The following is a 13,175-nucleotide window of genomic DNA, read 5'->3' as shown; positions in this document are numbered from 1 at the left end:
ACAGTACCTCTACATGCTGTCGTTAGAGCTGACTAATAAGTGGATTGGGTTGTCAAACACTAGACCTGACTGCACAGTACCTCTACATGCTGTAGTTAGAGCTGACTAATAAGTGGATTGGGTGGTCAAACACTAGACCTGACTGCTCAGTACCTCTACATGCTGTAGTTAGAGCTGACTAATAAGTGGATTGGGTGGTCAAGCACTGGAACTGTCTCGAGACCTTACTTTGCACCTCTACGATGCTGTAGTTAAAGCCATGAGTGTTTTATGACAAAGCACTCAACAGGGATTCCAAGGTAGGTATGGTCAAAATAACATGTACTTCACCAAATTGGTTCATTGATTCAATCAGTTGCATTGTACATACATGTATTTGGTTGTGAGTGAGTGAGTATGGTTTTACGTCGCTTCAAGCAATATCATGGCGGGGGACAACAGAAATGGGCTTCCCACATTGTACCAATGTGGGGAATCAAACCCAGGTCTATGGCGTGACGAAAAAATGCATTAACCACTAGGCTTCTCCACCACCCTTAAACTGGCATGATCAGAACAAACTTTGTGTCATAGTGCCCATGAGTGAGTGAGTGAGTTAAGATTTATAGTCACATCGGCAATATTTCAGCCATATCGTGACTTAGTGCCCATGAAGAATTATAGTGGTGATATCTGCCACAATCATGTAGGTGTTGTTCCTATATCAGATGGAGTGCATTCATCTGATGGTTGATGGGGTTCAGTGGCTGGGCAGAGTGATACCGCTGACAACTGGCAAACAATTCATCTCATTAGGAACAGGTGTCTGTTCAAAAGAGAGTCATAAATAGTTGCAACTTATGTCCAGATTTCTCCCTGTGGAATGCACACCTGTTGTTTTCCAATGAACAGGTTTTCTGTTTCCCAAGGCAGCCCGATATGTGCTGTTGAATCATAGATGATATCCCATTGTAGTCGGGTAACTTGCACAAGAACCTGATCTTTGAAATCTTCCATGGAAGAAGAACAGGGTGTTCCTTTCCTGTCAATGTTTTCTTATCAATTACTTTAAATAAATGCCTTTAAACCTTAAGGGGTTGCTGGGTAGCCTGATGGGTAAAGCATCTGCTGCTCATGCTGAAGCCTGGGGTTCTATTCCCTTCATAGGTACCATATGTGAAGCCCATTTCTGGTGTCCCCTGCCGTGATATTGCTGGAATATTACTAAATGTGACATAAAACTCATTTGCTCACTCACCCTGAACCTTAAGTTAATACTTGTAGTTGCATATTGCTGTTTCAAATCAATGAAATCTGAAGACTGACTGACTGACTGAGTTTAGTTTTATGCCGCTTTTAGCAATATTCCAGCAATATCACAGCGGGGGACATCAGAGAATGGCAAAGTTTAACTAAATACGTTTAAACACCTCTCCTGTGGATCAGATCTGTCAGCCTCAAAATATAAACCGTGTCTCTATGATCTGTGGTTTTGGCCAGTGTAAATGATTGTGACATTCATTCAAAATGTCAGTCAACAGTCAGTCTTGGCTCTCTACCAAAACAGATTATGTCGGGTGTAAAAAACAAACTACATATATATTGTGATGAAACCTCTATAAATGGAGCACTGATTTTCTGTGATGACACCAGGTGTTCATCGAAGGGATAAATATGTCCTGCTAGTCAGGTTTCACCTACCACATACATGGTTTTCATTGAAAAAATGTTTGTTTACCCTTCAACTCCTCAAAGAATGGCAGCTTTGTAAACAATCCAGTTATCGGTACCATGAGCTGTGATCCAGATTGTGTGGGTACAAGGACAGTTGTCAGCCAGGCCAGCAAGCCAAACCACCCCATCCATTGAAGTAAGTACCACTGAGCAAATATATGTGAGAACTATCTGTAACATCATAGTATGGGATAGCATGAGATAGTTTGCTGGACTTACGTTCAGTGTGGTGCAGGAGATCCCAAGCGTCCAACATGTAAAATCCACAGGCTCATCAACCTTGCTTCACCCTTTTCTGTCAGGATGACTTCAGGAAATATCTGAAAAATAAAATATTTCAAATAATGTATCTCCATCAAGATTTTACAAGGTCAAGGTTGTTCACAGAACAGGAAGGAATAACTGAATGAAGTCAATGTTATTTGACATCCAAGTATTCAAACAATATCGCAGAGGCATCTGAACAGTTGAGTTTGGGTCTGACAAACCAGTGACTCACATCATGACACTGGGTGTGTTGGAACAATATCAACTAGAACCAAGTTACTCAATAATTTACATGCAACGGCCCAGGTATGATTTGAATTCCTCCATTGAAGATGAAATACAGATCATTATAATGGCAGGTGGCAGTGTGGTATTACTGTCCTATTAAGATAATTACACGTCGCAATGTAGGGTATCACTTCATCACTGTCAGTGCTGTGTAAAATAATTGGTCAATACAGACAGATGAAAATGCATGTTTAATACAAGAAGAAATCTAGTCTTCAGTAGTTGGTGAGTGGGTTAAATATAAGACAAATAGTCATCACAGTTTATGTTGCTTTTCTAGAAATACAAATGTCAGTTAAAGGAGATCATAGTGTGTGATGTGCGAGAGTGAGTGAGTGAATGGGTTAGTGAGTTATGTTCTGAAGGGCTACAGGGTTGTGTGTTTGCCCATCATGCCAAAAGTCTGGGTTTGAATCAAAGACGTGTAAAATAATGAAGTGAGTGAGTTATGTTCTGAAGGGCTACAGGGCTGTGTGTTTGCCCATCATGCCAAAAGTCTGGGTTTGAATCAAAGACGTGTAAAATAATGAAGTGAGTGAGTTATGTTCTGAAGGGCTACAGGGTTGTGTGTTTGCCAATCATGCCAAAAGTCTGGGTTTGAATCAAAGACGTGTAAAATAATGAAGTGAGTGAGTTATGTTCTGAAGGGCTACAGGGTTGTGTGTTTGCCGATCTTGCATAAAGGTCTTGGTTTGAATCAAAGATGTGGAAAATAATGAAGTGAGTGAGTGAGTTGGGTTTACTGCCACTTATATCAGTATTCGAGTCACATCACAACATGTCACTTCAACATGGGAGGAAAGTCCTTATAGTGATGCAGGTCTCAGACGTATAGGAGAAAGCGTATGAGTATGTCCTGATTATTGACTGGCCATGGACTTTAAAAGATGGCTGTGACATGAGCCAAACACACAGAGTTGTATCAATACCAGTGAGTGAGTGAGTTCATATTTACACGGCTTTTAGCAGTATCCAAGCAATATAATGGCAGTGGACACCAGAAATGGGCTTCACACATTGTACCCATGTGCTGAATTGAACCAGGGACATTGTCATGATGAGCTAACACTTTAACTACAAGGCTACCCTGTTAAAACCCATGAGCACAATTGTATGGTACTGATCTATCTTCACATTTATACCAACACTTTTATTCAAGCTGTTGAGACACCACTAGGCTACCCGATGCCCTGTTAAAACCCATGAGCACAATTGTATGGTACTGATCTATCTTCACATTTATACCAACACTTTTATTCAAGCTCATGAACATGGGGCATCATCACTGACTTCCATTGATCCATTCATATAATTATATAACAATTTTGCCCTTTATCCCTGTGTGAATCTGTTCTTCAGATAATCTAGACTGGTTAATTTTGGCTTTGACCTTTACGTTTACTATAAGATACAACCTCCAGTATTACATTATTCTAAGAGGTGACTAACAGGACTGGGTGGTCAGGGTCGTTGACTTTGTTGACACGTGTCATCGTATCCCAGTTGTGTAGATCGATGCTCATGCTGTTGATCACTGGATTGTCTGGTCCAGACTTGATTATTTACAGACCGCTGCCATATAGCTGTAATATTGCTGATGTCGGCGCTAAACAACAACCAACTAACCAAATCCACTAATGTAATAGTCAAGGAATAGGAATACAACTATCCTTAATGTGACCAAAATGGCGATGTAGACACGCAAAGGGACTCACATTAGTGCACGAATGTTTGCTGGTTTATCCAAACATATCAATATCCTGAAACTACGTCACTGAGTGAGACAAATGTTATTGGCCAATGAGTACTGAAAACAATGTAATGGAATATTAAGGGATGGACGTTATGGAGGACGCCACAACAATCCATCATCTTTGATCTGTTATTGTTGTATTCTTTACTAATGTAAAAGTGCATTTTGAGATAGAAAGGCACCAGGTTCTGAGAAGGGAATATCACTGTGAGGAGCTGTGATTTTACACATCTTTGATTCAAACCCACACCTTTGGCATGATGGGCAAAGACAAACTCTCCAGCACTTCAGAACTGAACTGAACTGAAGTCAGCAGATATCATATTATTATCAAAAGGTCCGTAACCTTCAACCTGTTGAATTTCTTCTGTGTCAATTTCTATTTCCTACCAGAATTACATGCATGGATGTGGAGTGCATTTCATATCACGAACCTCTTTAAACTGTTCAATTTGTGCCCTGTGATTTCAATGATTATAGCAGTTTATGCAAGTATTATTTTGGGTTGACCCTTAGCTATTCACTTGTTGAATGGATTCCCCTAAAGGTGGACAGTTTTAGCAACCCTCTCACAGTTCAACAGTGCAATTCAGAGCTTTTAACACAACTCTTTCCCTGTAATAAACAAGAGGTCAGACATAGGATCTTTTATTTCTATCAAAGCAGTTGTTCATCCTGCTGCAAGTCTGGGTTTAATTCCCCATGTGAACATGATCAGTGAAGCACATTTGTGATGACCCTTCTGTGATATTTGTGATTGCAGTTAAGAATTGTCTTTCATCATTCAGGGAGTATGGATGTTCACTGAGTGGAGGCGAAAATGTGTAAATGTCAGGGCTAGCCAACATGATCAAAGTGATGGGGGATAATTTCAGAGGTTGTCGATGAGTCTGTGAGGATTGGATATCATCACTGACAAACTGGCCAATCAGTCAAAGGTGTATCATCGTGTAGAAATATTGAGTAGTTACTAAACACGGTCCAAGATGGAGCAGAATGACTGTCAAACTCAGTCGAGGCTCAAGTTTTGTTTGTTTGGATATTTCTTAATTTTGTTCTCAAGGATGTGTCGCTGTGAGCTGAGATAATAACTTTGATCAGATGCCAGATTCTATATTAAATCCTCTCATCAGAAATGCTTCTGTATGTATTCATGCAAGGGCTTTCCCAGGGATTCTGGAAATCATCAGAGTTTGCATCATTACGATACTACAGTCTTGGGAAATCATGTATGAATGTCAAAATGCTGAGGTCATGCACTGATGGATGTTAGTTGATCAGCCATGAGACCGATGGCTTGTCAAGTGGAAAAGACATAACATATTTTATTTACTAACTCAACAAGTCATGAACTCAGTCAACAACTCACTCACTCAAGAGCTCACTCAACAACTAACTCCACCATTCACTCAGCAACTCATTCACTCAGCACCTCACTCACTCAACCACTCACTCAGCAACTCACTCAACCATTCACTTAACCACTCACTCAGCAACTCATTCACTCAGCAATTCACTCAACCATTCACTTAACCACTCATTCAGCAACTCACTCAACCACTCACTCAACATCTCACTCAACCACTCACTCAGCAACTTACTCAACCATTCACACAACCACTCACTTAACCACTCACTCAGCAACTCAGCAACTCACTTAACCACTCATTCAGCAACTCACTCAACCACTCACTCAGCAACTTACTCAGCAACTCACTCAACCACTCACTTAACCACTCACTCAGCAACTCATTCGCTCAGCACCTCACTCAACCACTCACTCAGCAACTCACTCAACCATTTACTTAACCACTCGTTCAGCAACTCATTCACTCAGCAACTTACTCAACCATTCACTTAACCACTAATTCAGCAACTCACTCAACCACTCACTCAACCATTCACTTAGCAACTTACTCAACCATTCACTCAACCACTCACTTAACCACTCACTCAGCAACTCACTCAACCACTCACTCAGCAACTTACTCAACCATTCACTCAACCACTCACTTAACCACTCACTCAGCAACTCACTCAACCACTCACTCAGCATCTCACTCAACCACTCACTCAGCAACTCATTCACTCAACCATTCACTTAACCACTCATTCAGCAACTCATTCACTCAGCACCTCACTCAGCAACTCACTCAACCACTCACTAAACCACTCATTCAGCAAATCACTCACTCAGCATCTCACTCAGCAACTCACTCAACCACTCATTCAGCAACTCACTCACTCAGCACCTCACTCAGCAACTCACTCAACCACTCACTTAACGACTCATTCAGCAACTCACTCAACCACTCACTCAGCATCTCACTCAACCACTCATTCAGCAACTCATACACTCAGCACCTCACTCAGCAACTCACTCAACCACTCATTCAGCAACTCACTTAACCACTCACTCAGCATCTCACTCAACCACTCACTCAGCAACTCATTCACTCAGCACCTCACTCAACCACTCACTCAACCACTCACTCAGCAACTCACTCAACCATTCATTCAGCAACTCATTCACTCAGCACCTCACTCAGCAACTCACTCAACCATTCACTTAACCACTCATTCAGCAACTCACTCAACCACTCACTCAGCATCTCACTCAACCACTCATTCAGCAACTCATACACTCAGCACCTCACTCAGCAACTCACTCAACCACTCATTCAGCAACTCACTTAACCACTCACTCAGCATCTCACTCAACCACTCACTCAGCAACTCATTCACTCAGCACCTCACTCAACCACTCACTCAACCACTCACTCAGCAACTCACTCAACCATTCATTCAGCAACTCATTCACTCAGCACCTCACTCAGCAACTCACTCAACCATTCACTTAACCACTCATTCAGCAACTCACTCAACCACTCACTCAGCATCTCACTCAACCACTCATTCAGCAACTCATTCACTCAACACCTCACTCAACAACTCACTCAACCACTCACTCAGCAACTCACTCAACCATTCACTTAACCACTCATTCAGCAACTCATTCACTCAGCAACTCACTCAACCACTCACTTAACCACTCATTCAGCAACTCACTCAACCACTCACTCAGCATCTCACTCAACAACTCACTCAACCACTCACTCAGCAACTCATTCACTCAGCACCTCACTCAAACACTAACTCAGCAACTCATTCACTCAGCACCTCACTCAACCACTCACCCAACCACTAACTCAGCAACTCATTCACTCAAGCATTCACTCAGCAACTCATTCAACCACTCACTTAACCACTCATTCAGCAACTCACTCAACCATTCACTTAACCACTCACTTAACCACTCACTCAGCAACTCACTCAACCACTCACTCAGCAACGCACTCACCCATTCACTCAGCATCTCACTCAACCACTCACTCAGCATCTCACTCAACCACTCTGTCAGCATCTCACTCAACAACTCACTCAGCAACTCGCTCAACCAGTCACTCAGCAACTCACTCAACCATTCAATAAATCACTTACGCAACCATTCACTCAGGAACTCACTCACTCAACCATTCACTCAACCAATCACTCAACCACTCACTTAACATCTCACTCACCCACACCTCACTCAGCATCTCACTCAACCACTCACTTAACCACTCACTCAGCAATGCACTCAACCATTCACTCAACAACTCACTCAGTGTCTCACTCAACCACTCACTCAGCAACTCACTCAACCACTCACTCAGCAATGCACTCAACCATTCACTCACTCACTCACTCAACCACTCACTCAGCATCTCACTCAACCACTCACTCAGCATCTCACTCAACCACTCTCTCAGCATCTCACTCAACCACTCACTCAGCATCTCACTCAACCACTCTCTCAGCATCTCACTCAACAACTCACTCAGCAACTCGCTCAACCAGTCACTCAGCAACTCACTCAACCATTCACTCAGCATCTCACTCAACCACTCACTCAGCATCTCACTCAACCACTCTCTCAGCATCTCACTCAACAACTCACTCAGCAACTCCGGCTCAACCAGTCACTCAGCAACTCACTCAACCATTCAATAAATCACTTACGCAACCATTCACTCAGGAACTCTCTCAACTCACTCACTCAACCATTCACTCAACCAATCACTCAACCACTCACTTAACATCTCACTCACCCACACCTCACTCAGCATCTCACTCAACCACTCACTTAACCACTCACTCAGCAATGCACTCAACCATTCACTCAACAACTCACTCAGTGTCTCACTCAACCACTCACTCAGCAACTCACTCAACCACTCACTCAGCAATGCACTCAACCATTCACTCACTCACTCACTCAACCACTCACTCAGCATCTCACTCAACCACTCACTCAGCATCTCACTCAACCACTCTCTCAGCATCTCACTCAACCACTCACTCAGCATCTCACTCAACCACTCTCTCAGCATCTCACTCAACAACTCACTCAGCAACTCACTCAACCAGTCACTCAGCAACTCACTCAACCATTCAATAAATCACTTACTCAACCATTCACTCAGGAACTCACTCACTCAACCATTCACTCAACCAATCACTCAACCACTCACTTAACATCTCACTCACCCATTCCTCAACCACTCACTCAGCAACTCACTCACTCACTCAGCAACTCACTCAACCACTCACTAAGCAACTCAACCACTCACTCAACAACTCGCTCAACCATTCACTCAACAACTCACTCAATGATTCACTCAACCACTCACTCAACCATTCACTCAACCCCTCTCTCAGCAACTCACTCAACCACTCAGTCAACAACTCACTCAACCACTCACTCAACAACTCACTCAACCATTCACTCAACAACTCACTCAACCATTCACTTAACCACTCCTTCAACCATTCACTCAGCCATTCAATTAACCACTTACTGATCCACTCAACCATTCACTCAGCAACTCACTCACTCACTCAACCATTCAATCAACCACTCACTCACTCACTCACTCATCCACTCACACAACATCTCACTCAACCATTTCCTCAACCATTCACTCACTCAACAACTCACTCATGATTCACTCAACAATTCACGCAACAACCAATGCAACAAAATTAATACTCAACTCTCTCAATCACTCACACAGCAGTTTCATCAAGAACCCAACAACTCACTGAAGAATTATAATTTCACTTTAGATTCATGATAACTAGTAACTTCAGCTGATCTTAAAAGCAAAATGATTATCAAAGGTTCTGACATCATGGAATGGTTAAAGAGGCTAATAATTTTGATGCGAACCCGACAAGATGATCTAATCAGCAAGAAAGTTAAAAATTAGAGACCTTCACGTAACTGATTATCTTCAGATAATTTCCCTACCAGTATGTGAGGAGATACATTTGGCTTAATCAAGACAGAGTGTAAACTTTAATCAACTTCTCTGATCAGATGATAAAATAATTAAGAAGAAACTATTGCATCCATTTCTTCTAATCCCTAAATAACGACCGATTTGTGTGCCAACGGCGCCCTTTAATCACTCTCTGTTCAAACATGCGCAACATTAGCCACAGTAAGCTTGCGTGATTACACCTAACGTTTCCCACGAGGAGTCACAAGTGACACCCAATATTTGCCAGGCCTGTGTGATGAATAGGCTTTCTTCTCCACTCGTTCCCATTTTATTTCGCCGTCCACATCTACAACTCGTGTGTTGTTACAGTCAGCGCCTGTTGCCACAAGTTGGAAGAATGTGTCGTAATCAGCGACGGAAACATCCAAGAAATCTTTTCAAGAAAAAATAAGTGACTTTAATGAAAAAAGGGATAGTACACAAGTGATTCAGCCCTGCTGCCCAATCAGTGTTCAGTGAATAAGAAGTGACTACAATTGAGATTGACCGAAGGATACAAATAAATAGCATGTCGATGAGCAGATCGAATTGTTTGTGGACAGTGATTGTCTGAAATTGTGTTTGTGGCGAGTTATCACCTGAAATTGTGTCTATTGCCAAGTGAGTGCCAGTTTGGATCAGTGTCTCCACGCAATGAGGAGAACTGACAGTGTCCCTATTAAGATTTGTCAGCTGCAATTGTTCAGATGCTTGGGTGTATTGGAGTAAAAAGAAGCTTGTAAGAGAATAACAATTGTAATTGCATTTGTTTTATTGTTGTTATGTGTGTAATCAGAATTCTATAGCAACGAAAATCCTAGATTAACATCTTGGCTCTGCAATGAAATCAGGGTTGGAAATAAGTTTAAAATTGCTACTGTACTCCAGTACAGTGGCACATGTAAAGTCACTTGCCCTGATTATTTTCCCACTATACCAACCGTTTTCTTGCTGATTTTTTAAATAAACAACATAATAAACATTGGAAAGTCAACTGGACACCGGTACAGTGTGATATACAAATTTGCTTGCCCGACAGAAAAAAACACTGGACTCGGACGTCGGGCAATGGGTTATTTCCACCCCTGGAAATTATTTTACAGAAGCAATGAAATTGTCTTGAGAAAATATGATAATAAGGAGCTGAAACTTCCTTTATTTATGTAAACTGCAGTAGTCCTGACTTCCCAAATAGTATAGATGGTGAGTTTGTTGTATAACACTGCACTCAGCATTATTACAGCTATACGGCGGTGGTCTGTAAATAATCAAGTCCGGACCAGACAATCCTGTGATCAACAGCATGAGCATCCATCTACAGAATTGTGATATGATGACACGTGTCAACCAAGTCAGCGAGAATGAGCACCTGATCCCGTTAGTCACCTCTTACAACAAGCATGGGTTGCTGAAGACCAATTCTTAACCAGATGTTCACCTAACCAATAAGTGAGCCTGTCCTGTGAACAAATGGTGATATCTTGCAACAAAAGCACTGTGTCCAAATGCTAACATCTTCCTACAGATGAGGGGTGGGGTAGCCTAGTGGTTAATGTGTTTTCTCATCATGCCAAAGAGCGGGTTCTATTCCCCACATGGGTACAATGTGTGAAGCCCATTTGTGGTGTCCCCCGCCATGATGTTGCTGGAATATTGCTAAAAGCAGCGTAAAACCAAACTCACTCACTCCTACGAATGATACAGGATGATTCAATCTCTAAAAATTCTAACCTGGATCTCCACTGGTCTGTAATGTGTTTGTAACATATCAGCACATCACATAGCTAGTTTAATGAATCATGAAGTTGTTATGACTTAGAATTATTCCATCACATGGTAATATTAAACAGGTTATGTGAAATTTGTATGTGAAGATTTTAAAGTATTTTTATGCTCGAATAGGGGTAATATTCATGCCATCCTTTTGAGGGAGTGAGTATGGTTTTAGCTATATTCCTGCAAAATCAAGGTGGGGAGCACCAGAAATGGGCTTCAGACATTGTACCAATATGGGGAATCGAACCCAGGTACTCAGCACAATTGGCAATTGCTTCGACCACTAGGCTACCCCACCTTCCTGCCACCCATGTCAGGAGCTAACTATTCAATCCACGTTTGGAGAAACAAATGTTCAGTTCACCCACATGCAGTGCCAAATGTTTAATTGACTCAATTAGAGAAGATAAATATTGAATTCATCCACCTCCTTACATAATCCATCCAGGTCAGACAGTAAACCCACGAGACATCTACACAGCAGACAGCAGCACGGACAGTAAACCCGCGAGACCTCTACACAGCAGACAGCAGCACGGACAGTAAACCCGCGAGACCTCTACACAGCAGACAGCAGCACGGACAGTAAACCCAGCGAGACCTACACAGCAGACAGCAGCACGGACAGTAAACCCTTGAGACCCTCTACACAGCAGACAGCAGCACGGACAGTAAACCCGCGAGACCTCTACACAGCAGACAGCAGCACGGACAGTAAACCCGCGAGACCTCTACACAGCAGACAGCAGCACGGACAGTAAACCCGCGAGACCTCTACACAGCAGACAGCAGCACGGACAGTAAACCCGCGAGACCTCTACACAGCAGACAGCAGCACGGACAGTAAACCCGCGAGACCTCTACACAGCAGACAGCAGCACGGACAGTAAACCCGCGAGACATCTACACAGCAGACAGCAGCACGGACAGTAAACCCACGAGACCTCTACACAGCAGACAGCAGCACGGACAGTAAACCCACGAGACATCTACACAGCAGACAGCAGCACGGACAGTAAACCCGCGAGACATCTACACAGCAGACAGCAGCACGGACAGTAAACCCAGCGAGACATCTACACAGCAGACAGCAGCACGGACAGTAAACCCGCGAGACATCTACACAGCAGACAGCAGCACGGACAGTAAACCTGTGAGACCTCTACACAGCAGACAGCAGCACGGACAGTAAACCCGCGAGACCTCTACACAGCAGACAGCAGCACGGACAGTAAACCCGCGAGACATCTACACAGCAGACAGCAGCACAGACAGTAAACCCGACGAGACATCTACACAGCAGACAGCAGCACGGACAGTAAACCCGCGAGACATCTACACAGCAGACAGCAGCACGGCCATGTTTGGTTTGAATCACCACCACCGTCTGCACAACACATTTGAGATGATAGGTAACACAAATATCATGATATCTGTTCAGTAAGCCGACAAAATCAGATCAATGATGTGAATTGATGATTGGACAAGCTCTGTTCCTGCATCCGTTTCCTCTCCATTCATATAATTACGCCCTATTTCCTTTCCAAGCAATCATATTTTGGCCAAAGTGCATTAGCCAACTGTTATCTGTATGGCGTGTGTCAGTATATCACCCGACGTCATCACAGTCGGCAGTGGAATAGCTGTTTGTGTGGGCCTTGTTGTACAATGTGTAATACAGGAAACTGGGAAATATTGGTGGTGATTGTTGTGGTGGTAGATTGTGTGATGGTGATTGTGTGATGGTGGTGATTGTTGTGATGATAGTGATTGTGTGATGGTGGTGATTGTTGTGTCATGGTGGTGATTGTTGTGTCATGGTGGTGAATGTTGTGATGTTGGTGATTGTTTTATTGTGTGATGGTGGTGATTGATGTGATGATGGTGGTGATTGTGTGATGGTGGTGATTGTTGTGTCATGGTGGTGATTGTTGTGTCATGGTGGTGAATGTTGTGATGTTGGTGATTGTTTTATTGTTGTGTGATGGTGGTGAATGTTGTGATGTTGGTGA

Source organism: Haliotis rubra, unplaced genomic scaffold (genome assembly GCF_003918875.1).
Source record: "Haliotis rubra isolate DU_JTF1 unplaced genomic scaffold, ASM391887v1 Scf579, whole genome shotgun sequence".
In the NCBI taxonomy this organism is placed as follows: domain Eukaryota; kingdom Metazoa; phylum Mollusca; class Gastropoda; order Lepetellida; family Haliotidae; genus Haliotis; species Haliotis rubra.
The sequence above is the reverse complement of the archived record's forward strand: the minus strand, read 5'-3'. Positions refer to the sequence as shown.